The sequence below is a fragment of the Hipposideros armiger genome, unplaced genomic scaffold (genome assembly GCF_001890085.2).
Source record: "Hipposideros armiger isolate ML-2016 unplaced genomic scaffold, ASM189008v1 scaffold_77, whole genome shotgun sequence".
Lineage (NCBI taxonomy): Eukaryota > Metazoa > Chordata > Mammalia > Chiroptera > Hipposideridae > Hipposideros > Hipposideros armiger.
The window spans coordinates 2,019,921-2,037,679 of record NW_017731427.1 but is presented as its reverse complement, the minus strand read 5'-3'; the positions used below and the strand labels follow the sequence as shown (position 1 = coordinate 2,037,679).

Genomic DNA, 17,759 nt, shown 5'->3' with positions numbered 1-17,759 from the left:
TGGAAGGACTTCCCCTCCAAAAGCCACAGCTGCATGGGGCCACACCGAGGGCTTCGGGGACCCAGCGGACTCAGGCCACTGCGGCTGGAGCGATCCAGGCCAGGGTGGTCAGGCCTCTTTGTGGAACCAGTGGGTGGCCTCACCGAGCTGTGTCATGTCATCTGACAGGAGATCCCCACATCTGGCAGAGCTCCCCAGAGACCTGGCCCAGCACTAGTGACACTGCAGTCCCTGGAAGCTGTCCCTTGGTGCCACCTGTGCCGGGCTGGCCTGGGTGCCCAGGCCCACGTGTCCCACCGCCCGCACCCACCATGTCTGCACCACATCAGCTCCCAGCCCTCAGCCTCCGGCCCCCACCGCCGCCTACCTGGGACGGCCCCCCATCCCTGCAGCCCCTCCAAGGGACCCAGCTCCATCCTGGACCCCCGTCCGGCTCTCACCATGTCCAGTACGTCAGTGAGTCTCCAGGACCCCACCTTCTGGTGTGAACTGGTTCCAGTCCCTCTCCTCCTGCCTCGCAGCCACTTGTCCAGCCTCGAGCACCGTGCTCCCCATGGACGGCCCGGGCCGCCTCCCCTAAACAGCAGCTTCTCCAGCCCCCAGCGGGTGAGCCCCCCACAGCAGACCACTGAGAGGTCCCGGAAAGCTGCCCTCACCACTGGTGAGCCCACAGTCCTCACGACCGTCCACAGACATGACTACTTGTCCCTAAAGACCTCTCAGACGTCAGCCCTCGGCCACCCCTCACATAGGCTTCCACACGCATGTGGGCACACGCACACACAGGCTCACACACACATGCATACATGTGCATACACAGGCACATGCCTAGGCCACAGCAACACCGGGCCCTCTGCTGGCGGGCTGGGGCCGCTTCCTATCACTTGGCAGCTCATCCAGCGCCCTCCCTGCTCAGGAAACCGACTGCCCACAGGGCTCCTCACCAGCCCACCCTTTCCTAGTTGGAAAGGTAACGCAGTCACACAGTAGAGGACGCAAAGCACGCACAAGTCCAACAATCAGAGTGAAAAAACCTGGCAATGATCACCAAACCCAGGAAGCCAGGACGTGTACACAGAATCAAGTCTAAATAACCGTGATCTACACAGAAAATGAACACGTTATTATTACATTTCTTGAAATTAAATATGTATAATGTAAAAATAACAAAATATAACAATAGTGGACTAAAACAACGTCACAAAAGGAATTACAGTGGCGATGTGGGGAGACGGGGGGAGATGAAGAAAGACAAGGCGGTTAGCAGAAGGGCCCCTGTTTCTTCACGTTTCCCAAAGAGAAAGCCCAGTTATATGGTCACTGAAGCTGACGAACTGAAAATCCCGGCTGAAGCAGGAGTTACAAATACAACCACTGCTAGAACTAAAATCATTAGGCTTTCTACATACCTTCAGATTCCAAGAATTGAAAGAGAAACAACAATTCATAGACCAATAAACGAAAAACAGGAAACAAAGAAAAAAAGGGAGAAAACATAAAACAAGATAAAAGGTTTTTTAAAAAAAAAATTAGGAATGACAACAAAATAAATATGTTTTGGCAAAAATATATATGGAATAAATGTATTTATTTATTAAAAAGGACTCCATGATAGGGTAGAAAACTAAATCCAACCGTGTGCTTTCCACAAAAGACACCTAAAACTAAGGAACTCAAAAAAGTAGACAAAATATGCAAGAAAAATGCAAATAAACAATAGTGAAAATAAAAATATCACTGAAAGCTTAATTCTTGGTTTTAAAACGGCACTACACTGCACAAAAGTCATAGTATAAGTATGAAGGGTAAAAAAAAAACAAATTACAGAGAATTGTCCTAAACCCATGACAGATAACAGAATAAAATGCATAAAGCAAACACCCCAGTGAATACATGGAAAGGTCAACAGAGAGGAAATGGGCCTGGGAGAAATCACCCCAATGTCTTAAACCTGGCAGATGAAAGAGGCAAAAACAGTAGCAGAGGCCGCAAATTAGAAGTAAGGCTTACCTGGGCCGGCCGAGTGGCGCGATGGTTAAGAACTCGCTTGGGACGCCAGAGGGCCCCGGTTCGGATCCCACATATGAGGGCCAGTGACACTGCCCTCCACAGCTAAAATGCTGAACAACAGCTCAACCTGGAGCTGTGCTGCCGTGAGTCGCCGGCGACGGCGTAGGCTGCACTCCCTGTGTCAGTGGGTTGCCATGGGCTACCGTGTGTAGCCAGCAGCCAGTGTGAGCGGCCAGCAGCTGCAGTGAGCGGCCGTCCAGAAGCTGGCGACTGATCTGCCTCGCCTGGGAAGAGCGCAATGATGGTGCCAACTTGGGCCAGTGAAGCAACATCCTCCACAACTAGATTGAAGAACAAAAGGACAGCAACTTGTCTGTTCCCCTTCCCCCAATTCCCCAGCACTGTTCCCATCCCCCCAATTCCCCAATAAAAAATAAAAAAAATCTTTAAAAAAAAAAAAAAGTTTAAAAAAAAAAAAAGAAGTAAGGCTTACCTGACAGGTAAGCATCAAACCCCATACCTGCCACTTTGCTAAAATGCAACGGGACCTGAGGCGGCTCCACACTAACCACAGTGATGGCCCCTCACAGTTCCAAATATGAGAAATAATACAGACCTCATCAGGTGCTCCGTACGATCGCACTGTAACCCCAAAAATTAACAAGGAAAAACAGCACTAACAAAAGCTCAGCCATTTGGAAAATTTTAAACTCTCCATAACAACTCCCAGGCAAGAGGAAATCAAAGCGCAAGTGTCAAACCTCGTCAAAACGCATGGAACACAAAGAAAGATGAGAGTGTAACCAGACACCACAAACACCAAGAAAGAAAATATACAAATGAAACATTCAATTCAAAAAGGAACAAAAAACAATTAAAACCCTTCCATTTCAATCTCAAAAAGTAACAAATCAGGAAAATTAAAACTTAAATAACATCGATAACCAGTTATTTGATCACCCAATGAGATAAATGATTAACTCACCTAATTTTTAAAAAAAAAACGAAGGTGGGGTTAGGAAAAATGAGGTTTACTAATCACCAAACAAAGGAAAATTAAAAAGAATACAATGCTTCTCAAAACTCTAAGTTGATAAATTTGATAATATGGATGAAAGAAATGATTTTCTAGTAAAATAGAAATGCGCAAAATTTACTCAGGAATCGACAGAAAAAGTAACGAGACCAATAACAAGCATAAGAAATCAAAAGGACTTTTACACACGTTTCCACCCACTCGAATGCCAAAAGATCAGTTAAATTCACACACCTTTTGAGAAACAACGCTGAGATAGGCTATTTGAATGTTTCTGGAGCAAAAAGAACTTACATACAGTGTAAGACAGAAAAAAAGATAAACAAAACAGCAATGAACACCAAGCACAAGTCTAATCTAATGAACAGAACATTCTTACAAAGCAACAAATCAAGAAAAACTCAGTGTAAATATTAACCAAATAAACAAACAGGCGATTCACAAGAAAAATAAAATGACTGCAAACAGAAAGCGTTGGTGGATATCGCTTACAATGTTTTAAATACAATGAGCTATTTTTCCTATCAAGTTGGCCAAGATGTAAACAAGACTGATAACAGCAAGTGTTGACAAACAGAAACCCCCTGCTCCCTCGACTGCTGCTGGGAGCGGGCAATGGGGATTTTGACATCTTTGCTGTGAAGCTTGGCGATATCAATCAATTCACATGCCCCTTCATTCAAAAAACTCAATTAATCCTAAAGAAACATGTGCCCACGAGAGCACAATAGTGTACCAGAGACGGTCACTGCCCAGGCAGACAGAGCTGCCAGCTAGGAAAGGTCTGCCAAGGGCCAAGGGGGCAGCTCCCTCAGGTGGGCGCCCAGCCCTGGGTGCGGGCCACTCCAACGGGCTGCTCACAGCCAAAATCGTTCTGAGGGTGAGACCCGGGCCACATGGAAACGGGGCGTTTGGAGCTCACAGGGGGTACGTGCCAGAAACTGCAGTCTACACGTCCCTTAAGAGTAAATTGTGAGGTTTGACACATGATCTTTGAATATTTTAAATTAAACTGTATGCAAATTTTTATTTTTGAAAGTTTATATATATTGAAAACCTTACTACATTCATGAAACTAACGTATTAAAATGCCTAGTACAGCAACTGGCACATAGAAGGCCCTCAATAAATAGCTTGCAAAAATAAAATTACACCCGCATTGTGAAATACCTAATGCAATTTCCTCTTTAGATTGGAAATCTCTGGATGGCAAAGATGAGGAAGGCTTCGTAGCCGTGAACTACGCATTTTGTACAGTTACGTATCGGGAAAGAAATCATTCGGTTGGGGCAAGAACACTGCCCTAAGTACTTGGCTGTAGCTGTTCCTCAGGCAGATACGTGGTTGAACATGAAATGATGTGTCATCTACCGCGACTTCCACCAGCCTCCCCCAAGCTCCCCTGACGGTGCCCACAGGGAAAGGGTCTTCAGGCCCTTTTGTGAACTTCCACGTAACTTATTTTTGAAAACCTCTGTTATGTCTTAAAAGTGAAGTACTCGCGTCTGTCTTTATCCCCTCATGCAAGAGAGAGTGTCAAGGCATCGGGTACCGGCTGTCAGTGTTGAATTCTGGTCCCCTAATTGAACGGTGTAGCTTCATAGAACTTGAAATAATGACATTCAGATGGAATCACTGCCAGCACAGGGAATTCTACAGAAGAACCAAAGTCAGTATCGTGAGGGTTTGGGAAAGGAGCCAGGCTTGGTCTCAGCTACTACAGTGCCTCTCATTTAAAAACAGGACACAGCCCGTAGACTTAGCTCCAACTTCAGACATCGTCAAGTGAATTACACACAGTGACTCTCGAATGAAGATGAAGGAAGTTCTGGCCTGATTAAATGGGAGTCTGCCTGCAATTCTGTGTCTGCTTTCCACTAACCTCCAAAACCAGTCATAATTTGTCTCAGAAAGGTTGTTTTAATCAGAACGCTATAATTTATTGTGCTCCTGAAGTACCATCTGACCAGCAGATCCTAAGGCAATCGAACACCTATAAATTTCACAGGACTGGGTAGAAAACGCCTAAGCCCTCGAATGCCCCAGATGGATGGCCAACAGGGGGTGACCGGCAATGGAAGTTCAAGTCACTTTCAAGGGCCCACTTATGAAATCTAACTCGTTGAGACACATCTGGATTTGCAAAACTCTCCAAAGAATTTTAGGTCCACACACTAACAAATGGTGACCCTTACACTAAAGGTTCGCATTTCTCCTTTACGCAGAAATGTCCCTTAGCCTAAGTTTGCTCGTGTCCAAAAGCAAGGCTTTGCTGAGCCAGTGAAACAGAAAGCGATAAATGGTACTTTTTATCAGAGTCAAACAACGTAGATTTGGACTTTGTTACCCCACCTGAACGCTGGTGGATCTTATTAAAAAATAAAAATCTGATAAGTTTTCTGAACATTGATACCACAGTTCCACACAGAAGATAGTAAACAGGCTTCTCGTCTATTCCAACACCATTTTCACTATCAAAAGACGTGTTTCAGTGATTGAAAGGGCAAGAAATGGAACTTGACCCTCAGCCACAGTAGTGAACGTGCTGACCCGGACGTCTGGATTTCGAGGCAAGGAGAATAGGTAAGACAGTGTTGTCACAAAGAACGGACCAGCCCCAGAAGGTGGAAGCAATGTCTGTGTCTCTGTCTCACCTTGAAAACATGACAAAACTGAACCACCAAAGAGAGCAGCAGTCTGGAGACACATGGGGAGAAAAGCTAGCTTAGCTCTGTGTCCAAACAGGGGCTGGGGTTTGTGCCTGCACTGGGGGCACGGACTAAATATCCACACGCCGCCATTCTCCTAGTTTTATACTTGTAGCCCCTGCCCCTTTCCCCTCCACCTGCCTTGCAGACCACCCCAAACCCACTCTCCAGCACTCACAAGACGGCCCATTGTAAAGTCCCAAGACAGGATCCCCGCCATGTCCCAAAGTCACAGCTACTGGATGGGGGCTGGCTCCCACCCAGGGGCCGTGTTTCATCACGGACGACTGCAGTGCCAGAATCACCGATCCGACCTCGGGTCTCACTGCCATGCCTAGTAGCTCAGGAACAATACACGAATTATGCTCAAAAACTACTGTTGACGTGAACGAAAATGCATTCCACCGCATTTAACCCTCATCTCCTTAAAAGCATCCTAAGGAGGTTCCTCCGCTTGGACACTTACTTACGCTCCTCCTTCTGAGAAAGAAACAGCTTTTCTGAACCATCGCTGCTACCCATTTGGGGTGAAAATCTACATTTTTATTATTCTTAGTACTATTCTATTTAAATGACCCACTTAAAGAGGACTGATGAAATACATTCTTTCCAGGTCCATTCTGCGGGGACGAGCTTTGCTTTTCTTCCCCGTGGCCCTCCCACGTGAAGCCCCAACGGATCTGACACAGAGCTGGACGCGAACCAGCTTCTGACCCAACCACATTTCAAATCCCCAGGACCAGGGACGGGCTGAGAGAGCAGCGGGCTCATCCATGAAGAGAGTGGGACAGGGCCCGGTGAAACCCTGATCTCAGAAAGCGTTCTGGCCCCGCCCCCCCAGAGAGGCCGTTTTGTTCATCTCTGCCACGGCACAGAGATTTACAGAACAGCGGCTGGGCTGGGCCCGGGCTCCCACACCAGGTCCACCCCAAGCCCAGGCCAGTGGTCAGCGTCTGCACTCTGTAAGTGTGCCTATGAGACTGCGAGGCTAAGCGAACTGAAAGACGCAGATGATGACAAAGCAGGTTTAAGAGTTAATATGCATTATAAACATCTCAATTGGACCACCATTTTCATCTCTCCTAAAATAAACAGATGATCTTTTTCATGTGCAGAAAGCAGAGAGAAGCAAATCCCTCCCGCATTCTAGCTGCTGGATGTAAAACGGGCCCGAGATGAGACAGAGAATGGACTCAGACCATCCTGACTTTCCTTGTTTCCTGAAATTCTCGGGTTTTCCATTTTCTGAAATCCACGGTTCAGTCTGCTCTAGTTAGCTGCACTGGGTTCGGGCTCCCCTTCTTCCAAAGCTGCCAGGCCCTGCCTGCGGTCCCTCACTGGCCCGGGAAGCCGGGTCTCACCCCATCTCACAGGTGAAGGAGTGAGTGTATGCAGGCTCCATAACTGGCCTGAAGTCACCACCGCTGGAGGCTGCGTTTCATTACATTCAAACTCCTTTCTGCACGACTGCAGTGCCAGAATTAATGACTCTGACCTTGGATGCTGGATCAGAGGCAGGGAAATACCTAGACAGGATGGCTTTTTTATCCCAAGAGCATGTTGGGTCAGCCTACCCAGGACACACAGAGGGACAGACACACTGTGGGGTCAGGCCCCCGCCTCCTGCCCAGTGCCCCAACACTGCCACCACTGGCTCCTGGCACGGATCCCAGAGTGGTAAAAGGGAACCTTTTTCCCTTTAAGTGCTGGGGTTCAACTGCGCTATCTCCAAAGGAACGTATCTTCCCCCAGTGTCCTTGTTCAAAAATAGCTGAACTCACACAGTAGATTCCTGACTCACTCTCAGCACGTGGCCACAGCTGGTGGCGGGGGCTTCCCAAGCCTGCATGGGACCCCACGGCATCCCAGCCCTACAGCTGCACTGTCCTCTATGGGGTAGAAACGGGGCGCGTCCAAACTGGGGTGAGCTGGAATGGAAGATACACACCGGATTTCACAGACTTAGTGTTTAAAAAAGGGACCAAAATCATCTCAGGAATAATTTTTATGTCATTTACACGTTCAACTAACAACTGGATATGTTGGGTTAAATAAAACATATTATTAACATTAATTTGACCCGTTTATTTAGCCTTTCTGCCTGTGGTTACCAGAAAGTCTAAAATGACAGACACACTGTATTTCTGTCAGGCAGCCGGGTCCCAGCTCAGTCAGCAAACAGCGGCCCGCGGGCCAGACGCTGCCTGCCTGGTGCTGTTTTCTGTGCAGCTTGGGAGCTAGGAACGGTTTCTACATTCTTAAGTGGTTGGGGGGAAAATCAAAATCATATTTTGTGACACGTGAAATTCTATGAAATTCAGGTTTCCGAGTCCACAGATCGCATTCATGCGCTGCCGTGCGGTCTGGGGCTGCCTCCATGCTCCACGGCACAGCTGGGCAGTTGCAGCAGAGAAAGCAGGGCCCACGAGGCCCAAAATACTTCACATCTGGCCCCTTACAGAGCAAGCCTACGCGTCCTGCCCGGGAGTGTTGGGAGTGCAGACCTGGTTCCTGGAGCTTAGCAGGGTGGGCTCCAGTGGGCCCTGGCTAAGCCGACCTGGAGACCAGGAGTCAAGCGGAGCATTGGGGCACCCAGGTGGGGCCACGTCCCACCAGGTGGCTGGGGTGATAGACGTTGTCCTGCTTCAAACCCTCAGAGCCCCTCTACATTTCTCCCTCTTGACGGATTACTCAAAACCTTTGTTCAGGGGTGACCAGTGAGCTCAGTTGGTTAGAGCGTGATGCTGATAGCACCAAGGTTGCCAGTTTGATCCCGGCATGGGCCACTGTGAGCTGCACCCTCCTTTAAAGAGTCAACTATGCCATTGTAGCACGAAAGCAATGTGTAACCAATGACCATGGCTGTTCCCCAATAAAATTTTTTTAAAACTACTAAAAAAAAATCTTTGCTCCTCTTTAGAGCAGAGATGGCCAGATATTAACCGGGTCCCCAGCTAAGGGGACCCTCCTCGGTGATTCATTTGTAACTGCAGGCACCTAGAAATGGGGAGCGGGCAGGAGGGGACACTGGCCTTCCACACTCTGATACAGTTCCACACGGCTCAGACCGAGACTCAAAAACTCCCCACATTTGAACAAGTGTGAGGAAGGCCACAAGCGCAGAGCAGCTGCTCAGGACGGTCCCCTCAGGTGACCCAGCTACGGCACTGTGACCAGGGGACTTAACCGTGTGGGTCCCTGTGTCCCCGTGAGGCCCTAACTGGTATAATACACAGAGAACTACGGGCGCCTGTGTGGAAGGGAGATGAGCTTCAGAGAGGAGGGTCGAGCTCTGAATTTGGGGGGCTGGTTCTTCAGGCATTCATCACACTTGGTTCAAGTCTACATACAGAGGGTGCCAAAAAAATGGATACGCATTTTTAGAAAGGAAAATACTCTATTAAAATTGTAATATTCAATATACACCGATAACAAAAGATGAATATAAGTCATGCGTATCCATTTTTTTGGCACCCCCAGGAGTAACTCATTAGTAATAAAAATTAAACTTTAACATAATGGGAAACTGTAATGCCCAATAACTTGAGTCATATTTTCATGGTGACTCAAAAGCTAGTTCTCAGTGTGTCGTATTTCGTTCTAATGCCCTCGGCTTTCTACCACAGCAGCTACCTTTCAAAAGCCACTGTGGCATCAGCCTGAAGAAAACTGTCGAAGGCCCACTTGTAACCTATTACTCCGTTTTCTTGTTCTTGACTTTTATTTATGTTTACAATAAATTTAACATGTAACTCCAAGTGCACCCCACACCCTTAGGGGGCGAGTTGGGTGCACACAAGCAAATCGACACCAACCACATGCAAATAATGAGATTTCGATTACCAGAAACTCAAACAAGCCAGAGAAAATTCTCACTCAGGGGCGCACAGAGTGATGGCCCGTGTCACACCGGTTACATCATCAATCTTTGCAACTCTTAGTTCACAATGGTCACAACAGATTTTGAGAAATTTCTAGAAAGGTAGCAAACTACCTAGGATATAGTTTCAGGTAAATAATGAAAAAGTACTCAGTACTATGTGCTTCAGAAAAGGAAAACAAATCCTAAACTTGGGTGTGAACTTACTGATTTTTCCTCTTCGGGCAAAACCCAGAATGTCAGCTATGTTTGTCCACATGGAGAATGGAACAGGAGGCAGGTGTTCTAAGTGGCGGAGGCACACAGCGAAGACAAATTCCCTGCACTGGCCACCCGCAGTGTCCCTGTGCAGGCCAAGGGGACGGAGACACTCCACGCGCTGCCATTTCTGCAGGGTCCCCACCGCACCCAGGAGCAGACCAGACGCCAACCAGCCAGTCCAGGCGGCTGTGCGTGGCCACGTGTCTGAACCGCCTCCAGAGAGAACGTGAAATGCACGATTCGCCGAGTCCAGCCTGCCCCTCTCCCCACCGTCGCTTTCTCATCGCTGCCACCTTGTCCACCTGCACCGAGGATGCGGCTGGCACTCTGGAGGGCTGCTCCCTCTCCAGCCCAGACCGCTCTGGGCACTGGCAGTCACAGGCTTTCTCACTCTGAGACGTGACCCTTGCAGACACCGCGGTCCCCCCAGCTCTGGTGCTCCATCCGCTGCTGCAGCTGAGGACGGGGTGCCTGCGAGAAGCTAGGGTCCATCCCAACCTTCATTTGCCTTCTCTGATCCTTTCCCCTGCCATTTTTGGGTGGCTTTTTTCTTTTAGGACTTTCTCACGCTAGTCATTGACTTTCTATTATTTACTTCCATAAAAAATTATTTTGTGTGGGTGCTGCCATTGGGTTTCCCAAGAAAACACGTGTCCTGGCCCCCTGCTGAGTGGCGAGTCTGTGCAAACAGCTGCTGAGGCTTCGGTGACCTGGGTTTCCCGATTTCCTCCATGTCTGAGCTCTGCCGTGGTGCGGTGACCCGTCAGTTCTCACACTGACATGAGACCCCCATTGAGAGGTGCAAAAACTTCATCAACCTTTTCCTTCTCTCCGGAGCTAGAGCATCGGAAAGGGAAACTGAGGCAGGGACAGTGCACTGTCTCCAATCCTAAATTAGCGGTCACTCGTCAGATCTATACTCTGCAGCGTGACCCACTCTTGACAAGCGTCTTGAAAGTGGTCTGCGCCCCCACCTTCCTTCGTGCATCCAGTCTGTTGTCTCAGGAGGAAGACTAACCTGGGAACCAAGGCACCTGGCTTTGAGCTCCGTGCGTCATTGTGGCCAAGTCACTAAATCCCCCTGCGTTTCAGTGCTTATAACATGTCAGGATTCACCGAAAAATCACGTCTCAGTTTCCTGCCAGTTATAACATGTGGATTCCCTCTCCACACGAACCTTCTAAAACACGTCCCAATAGAAATAACTGAAATTCACAAAGAAAGGTGAATCATCTTCAGAGTAAACAGTCATTGTCCAGAATCGATTTAGTCCTGCAGACCAATCTAACATCCAGACTCAGAGCAGGGAGTGCGTCCACTCACTCAGGCCAGGAAGGCCGAGTGTGAAGACCACCGCCTTGTAAGCACCTACATGGGGCCTCTGGGGCCCAAAAGACCTGATGCACTTTCTAAAAAGGTCCGCCACCTCCAGGCACAGTGGGGAGACCCACTGGAAGGGCTGCCTGAGATGCCCCTTACCCCGCTGCATGTTCCCAGGCAACCAACAAACCTGGATTGTAAATTATCTCCCCCATGCAGATAAACTCCCAAATTCTAACTGCAGGAAATTCTGTCTGTAACCAAATCCCACAGACACTCAAAAATGTGCAGCTATTAGGAAAATTAACCTTCCCTTCTAAAGTTCAAATTCTAAGCAGGTCATAATCTTTCATCAACCTAGAAAATAACCGATAAGCCCATCTTCCTGTAAAACCATTAACAGATTCTGCTTTTCTGTCACCAGGACAATTTACTGAGGCCAATTTTAATCCTACCACTAAACCACTAATCCCGTGACTCTACAGAATTGTCCCCAAGTTTGCGTTGCTATGGCAAGTACTTTCACATTCGCAATTCACTCACTCGCAGTCATATTTTTTAAGTTGGCTTTAGGAATGAGATCATCTTCCTTGCCTCTCACGGGAAAGAGTAAAAACCCATTTCTAAAACAAGGAAGCCACTTGCACACCGGGGCTGTGCCGTACAGGTGACAATCACACTCAAAGCTCCTTGGTGTTACTCAGAGGGACAAATTATCCTCGTTATGCTAATGGTCACGCGAAAGGCATGAAAAGCTTTGGTACAATGAATCTAAATCGGGTGAGAAGTGATTAGCTATGCGAACGGTGGTATTTTCTCAAATTGGCATAAAAGTGTCCCCTGTGTCACTGATAATGTCTGTATAAATTATGCGTCATCAGAAGCAGCATTCATTCACATTAGGAGATTTCCTGAGTGACACCCAAGCCCACCTTTCTGTGCACTACGGCCTTTCTGGAGGGGCACACATATGAACGACTATAAATGTGTTTACGTCTTTCCTTCAAGCAGGAAAAACACTGTGATTAAAGCTAACGAGACAGATTAAACCAGAGACAGGTACCCAGAGACACACTGGCTTGGGTGGCAACGCCAGAGCCACACAGGAGACAGAATCTTCTGCGATGCTCCGTGTTATTAATAATATATTTCTGAGACGTGGCTTAAGAAGCCGCCCTTGTGAATTCAATACGAGTCCACCCAAAAAATGCAAACCTGTACAACACTGTATAAACAAAACAAATCCGGAAGTAAAAACACTACAGATCCGCCTCTAGTAGACTGCACCACAAAAGTGCAATTAAACTGTGAAACAGGATCTGTTCACTGATTCATCCATCCATTAAAAAAAAAAAAAAAGCCAAATCTTTAAGGGGAAGAAAACCCATTTTTTCGCTCCAGTCAGAATCACGGGAGTCATCGGCGAGATGAACAGTGAAGGTCACCCCTCATCCACCCAGCCCTCGGCCCCCTCACGACCAGCAGACACTGGAACTACTCACGCTGGGCTCTGGGCTTTCCTGAATTAACACTGTCAGTCAACACTGATTGCGATTTCCCACAAAAATTATTTCAGGAACAAGAAAAGTGACTTTTGCTCACTGCCCTGAAACATCGACTAGACAAGCGGCGAAAGCCAGAAGCAGCCTATCTGCGGGGCTTGTGCTGCACCCTTCACTGTACTAAATTCCAAAGAACATTCTGGAATGCTTAAATAAATCAAGGCCTAAGGCAGCGCCGAGCCAGCTCGAGCAATATAGGTTAAATAGTGCCATATGGAAAGACAGACACATGTTGCCCTTTCTGAAACAAAGGAGGAAATTCCTAAACAAATACCCTTTGCTTCCACATGGGAAGGGCTGAAGACAGAGGATTTTTCAAGTGGTACTAAATATTGCTAAAAAAAATTTGTTTTTAATTCTTAGCCATTAAGAAAGAACTAGAGTTTTAACAGAGAACCTCAGTTTTTTCAGTCTCCCTTTAATTGTGTCCTGAAAGCTAACACCACATGTTAGCCTATCTACGCTCACCATCCCTAAGTGAGCAAGAAAATAACAGGACAGCTGTGTGTGAGGGCTGAGCTGACATCAGCAATTCCCTGGGGTTCGAGAAACAGTGAGAGACAAGTCTACCTGCTTCGGAAGGAACAAAACACCACGTTAATTCTGCCTTGAAAATAAAATATATTAATATCTCACCCTATTTTCACCACGATGCGGGGGAACTGTCTGAACTTCACAACCACATACAATACCTAGTTCTTAAAGTGAATTTGACAACATAACAACTTGATTGAATTCCTGACCAAAACACACACACACACACACACACACACACACACACACACACACACTCCAGAAAGAAAATCTATCAGAATGAACACACATTTGGAGTACATATTTAGATACATTAGTAAAATGTATTTAAGCCTGATATAGTTGCCTTTTAAACAATTTATTTTTTCTATTCTCCTGTGTGCTATTTTACTCATTACACATATTTACATGTTTGCCTTCTAAAAATAGTTGCATTTCTCATTACTCCTACTTTGTAATTTTCAGTACCATCGAAATGAAGCCTAAACGCCAGATCATTTTTGGAGAACTACTTTTAAGGAATGTTGAGAGCCACAAAATTACACTTCTGTACAATTGAATGTATGCCGCTGGAAAACATTTCATTCTGGATATAAATACGGCAGCCAGCGCTGGCTCTGGGATGAAGAGCTTCAGCTGCTCAAATCACGTGCAGCCAGATTCAAGGGACAAAGAATACACAAACGCACAGTTACAACTGCTAGTTTTTCCCAGTTTGGCTCAAATATACTTGATAGACCTTCGCAGAGAGTGCAAATCTCAAATGCAAGCAGTGCATTTATTGCTCCCATATCCGTATATTTCCTTCCTATACAATTTAAGACATACCCCTAAAATAGTCCTCTGTGGAAGAAAACTAATTTTAAATAAAGATACTTTTTAAAGACCTGGGATGAGACATTTTAAATTCATAGTGGAAGTTTTTTCTTTATTCTTCCTGTAAGGTTAATTTAATAAATTCCTCATCAATAAACACTGGATGTGATTCTTAGAACGGGTCTGTGACAATTTGCCAATATTCCTGAAAACTGTAAGATATTCATAGCTAGAGTCCAGTAATGGAGAGGCTTTCCCCCATAAATCACTCCCCACCTCTCGGAGAGAGTGGGGGCAGGGTGATCTCTACTCACTCAGGGCAGAGGTCACCCCACCATCAAAGAGAAATGTCCTACCTCCCATACCCCAAACTCACTTGTTCCTGGGACCAGAGAGGCCTGAGGCCAAGGTTTGAATCCAGAAAATGCTGTCAGTCGTGGTCCAAAAATACATCTAAATCCTTACCAGGCTGCTGCCAACGTACTGTTGGCCATGGGTGGAAAGGCTGGAGGTGACAGCCCCAGAGGGAGGGCAGCAGGAAAGGGAGGCCCAGTCACAGGCGTTAGCGCATGCCCCCACTTAGAACCGCCAAGCCAACACAGGAGTCGAGTAATCGCTATTCCCCAAACTCACGGGCAAGCTGCACAGAGCATGGGCACATATCTGCAGCCCACATTTACAGCTGCCTCCTGGAAGCTCCTTCCTGCTGTCTCTCTCCGTGATACTCCTGGAGATATCTTCCAACCACCACCCAGTGAGACCTCAGAACCCACCCACATCCTGACACAGCAATTCACTGGGAAAATGCAAATCCACAAGAGATGTCATTTCCACCAACAGAGTAAGGGTCTGGGAGCCAAAGACGGTCATGCAATTAATTCTTCCTGTTTAGACATTAATAATTCTGGAAGCGCTGCTAGAGATGCTGGGTGCTGGCTGGGCCGCTGGTGTGGTGGAGAAACGCCCTAGGGGCCGGTCCAGCTGGCCAGGCGTCCAGAGCACAGCCCGCAGGCCCGCTGTGCAGACCTCTGCAGGACATTCAGGAAAATGACAGTTGGGTGCACTCTCACCACAGCCTCTTGTGGGAGAGGGGTCAGGGCAGCCAAGAGATGCATTTTGGAAAGAACTGATTCAGTCAGCTGCATCCAGGCGCTAAAATGTATAAACATTTATAGCATGTGAGATAGCTGGTTTTGAAGAAGGAATGTTACTTCTACATTCCAATATTTATAATGCAGATAACCTAATCAAATAAATTTAAGCTTTTCTTCTGCTTTCTTCTATTAGTTCTGTGACTTTTGCTTAAATCGATGCCTATCGTTGAGTTTACATGTCTCCAGCAACGTGGTCATCAAACACCAATGAAAAACTTGTTTCCTTCACATGTAACAGAGATGCTTTATTCTGTTAGAAATCTAGTTACATGATAAGCAAAATGCCAGTTTTAACTACATAATTAACACATGCCCTCTCCTCCAATGTTGAAAACAGAACGAAAACCAAAATAATGTACCGTCTTGAACATTTAAACTAAGCACACCATAACAGAAGAACGCACACGTTCGGACAAGCTCCTTACTGCTGAACGCACCAGCTTGTATTTCGGTTTCCTATTTCTATGGCATTAAGGTATAATGCAGTTGAAACTCTAAACACAACCTCCAGTCAGACTTACAGCCACTCCCACAAAATTCGTTTTAAAAGATTCCTGCTGGTAAATTACGAACACGAGCCATGCATATCGTGGAAAATGAATAAATAAAAATCCACAGCAGCCCAATAAACTGAGTACTGGTGTTTCAAGAACAATCCATGACTAAAGTCTACTGAAATCCCCAGGTCACATTATCATTTTTCCCTACTCAGGGGAGACTGAAATCCATCTGTTATTGGGTACCTCATTTTCAAGTATGCTTTAAAGAAGCCTCCTTTTTCACATCACTGCTGCGAAACATAATCTCAACACCAAATGCTCCAATCTCTCCATGTAGGACCAAGTAAGGTAATGATGGTAAAGTTTAATTTATGGACGTGGAGACAACGTGCTTTTAACATTGACCTGTTTCTAAAAACATCTCATTCTATTCACTCCATGTGGGTTTCTGGGACAACATCGTGTCCAGTAAGAAATGTGGGCCTTCAGACTGACTAATCTCTAACTTAAGCAACTTGAAAGGTTGTTTACAAACAACGATGGGATTAATGCTAGTCATGTTAGGTATTCTCAGGTCGTCAGGACTAGTATCAGTTACACATCCCAAAGTTAAAATTCTTGATCTAGTACGTTTCAGTATACGAAGCCTTTTGGGGAGATGACTCTGACAAACCAAAGCGTTCAGAAATTCAAACAAGCAAAACTGCTGTCTTTCCATTGTTGAATACGGTATCTACCCAATATGCACGCCACTGTTTGGTTTCATTTTAGAGAGACTTTATCACTCCCTTTGGTTAGTTTTATTACACATCCCCGGGGAATTTTTTTTTTTTTTATAATGTTACTGTCTGAAAGTTTCAGTATATTCACATTAGCAAGTTTAAGACAACCAAGTCCCACCAACGAACTAAGAAAAATACTACACATGCTATGTTTGTATCTGAGCACATGAAAACTAATTCTATTACCAACGACTGGGCCTTGCTCCGAGCTGCTTCTCCCAGGGCCCACTGCCGGTGGCATGGCAGTCTCCCTGGCGAAACCAAAGATGTCCTCTGCTGTAACCCAACCCTCAGACCCAGGCACCCCCCACCCCCACCCCCACCCAGCTTTGCTCAACTCACTCCAATTTTACCAGGAGGGGAAAACTCTAGTCAAGCGAAGCAGTGGCATGTGGTATATTTAATACTAGGCGGTCTGTGTAAATATAAATAACACAGCTATTTCGACGCCACAGTAAAAAAAATGCAAGACAAAAATGAAGGAGGAACCAACAAATGATAAAATGAGCCTTTTACAAGCCGCAGGAGAAAGTAGCCTATCAAATAGCACGCATGCCTGGCTCCTTAAAGCAGCACTTACATTCCTCACCAAAATACTCAGATCCCATTAATAGGGCGGCTCGAAAAAGAATCTGGAGGCGATCCTGCAGGGGCAAGGGCCACCTAGCCCGCGTCCACTCAGGTCAGGGCTTTGATGGTGTGTCTTACGCAGCCGTAGGGTGGAGGTACATCAATTTTTAAACCATCTTTAATCAGGACTGGAGACTTAGCGGCAGGTTCACGGGGGAAACGCAGGTTTAATTAAGACCACCATCCAAAGTTCCTTTTGTGACTCGCTCGTAGGTGCGCGCGGTGCGCGGCCGAGCGTCCCGCAGCTCTGCCCTTTGTTACGCAGCGGCCCCCGCGGGCAGGCCCGGCCCACGCCCACCGGCACCTCGGGGCTTCCGAGCCGGACCCCCCCGCCCACGCGGGCGCCTCCCCGCCGAGGCCGGTGCAGGGCGCCCGGCGGGACACGCCCACGCGCACCCGCCCCTCGCGGGCGCGAGGCCCAGCGCCCTCCGTGAGCGCGTCCCCCCCGGACCCGCGCGGGGCGCCCCGGCCCCCCGCCGCCCACCTCCGCCAGAACAAAGTGAAGTTAAAATAGAAACCGATTACCTGGCTCCGCCGCGCCTCGGCCCCCGGCACGCGGTCCGGGC

The 17,759-nt window shown here is 47.2% G+C and overlaps 1 protein-coding gene across 1 annotated transcript in view; it reads right to left on the bottom strand.

The window, feature by feature from the left end:
* The window catches only part of LOC109383179 (zinc finger protein 516-like), a 49,481-nt gene extending 31,735 nt beyond the window's left edge, over window positions 1-17,746 (bottom strand). The window contains exon 1 of the mRNA XM_019643344.1: window positions 17,719-17,746. The gene's annotated coding sequence lies outside the window, so the exon portion shown is untranslated. The remainder of the gene's footprint in view (window positions 1-17,718) is intronic.
* Window positions 17,747-17,759: the final 13 nt, after the last annotated feature.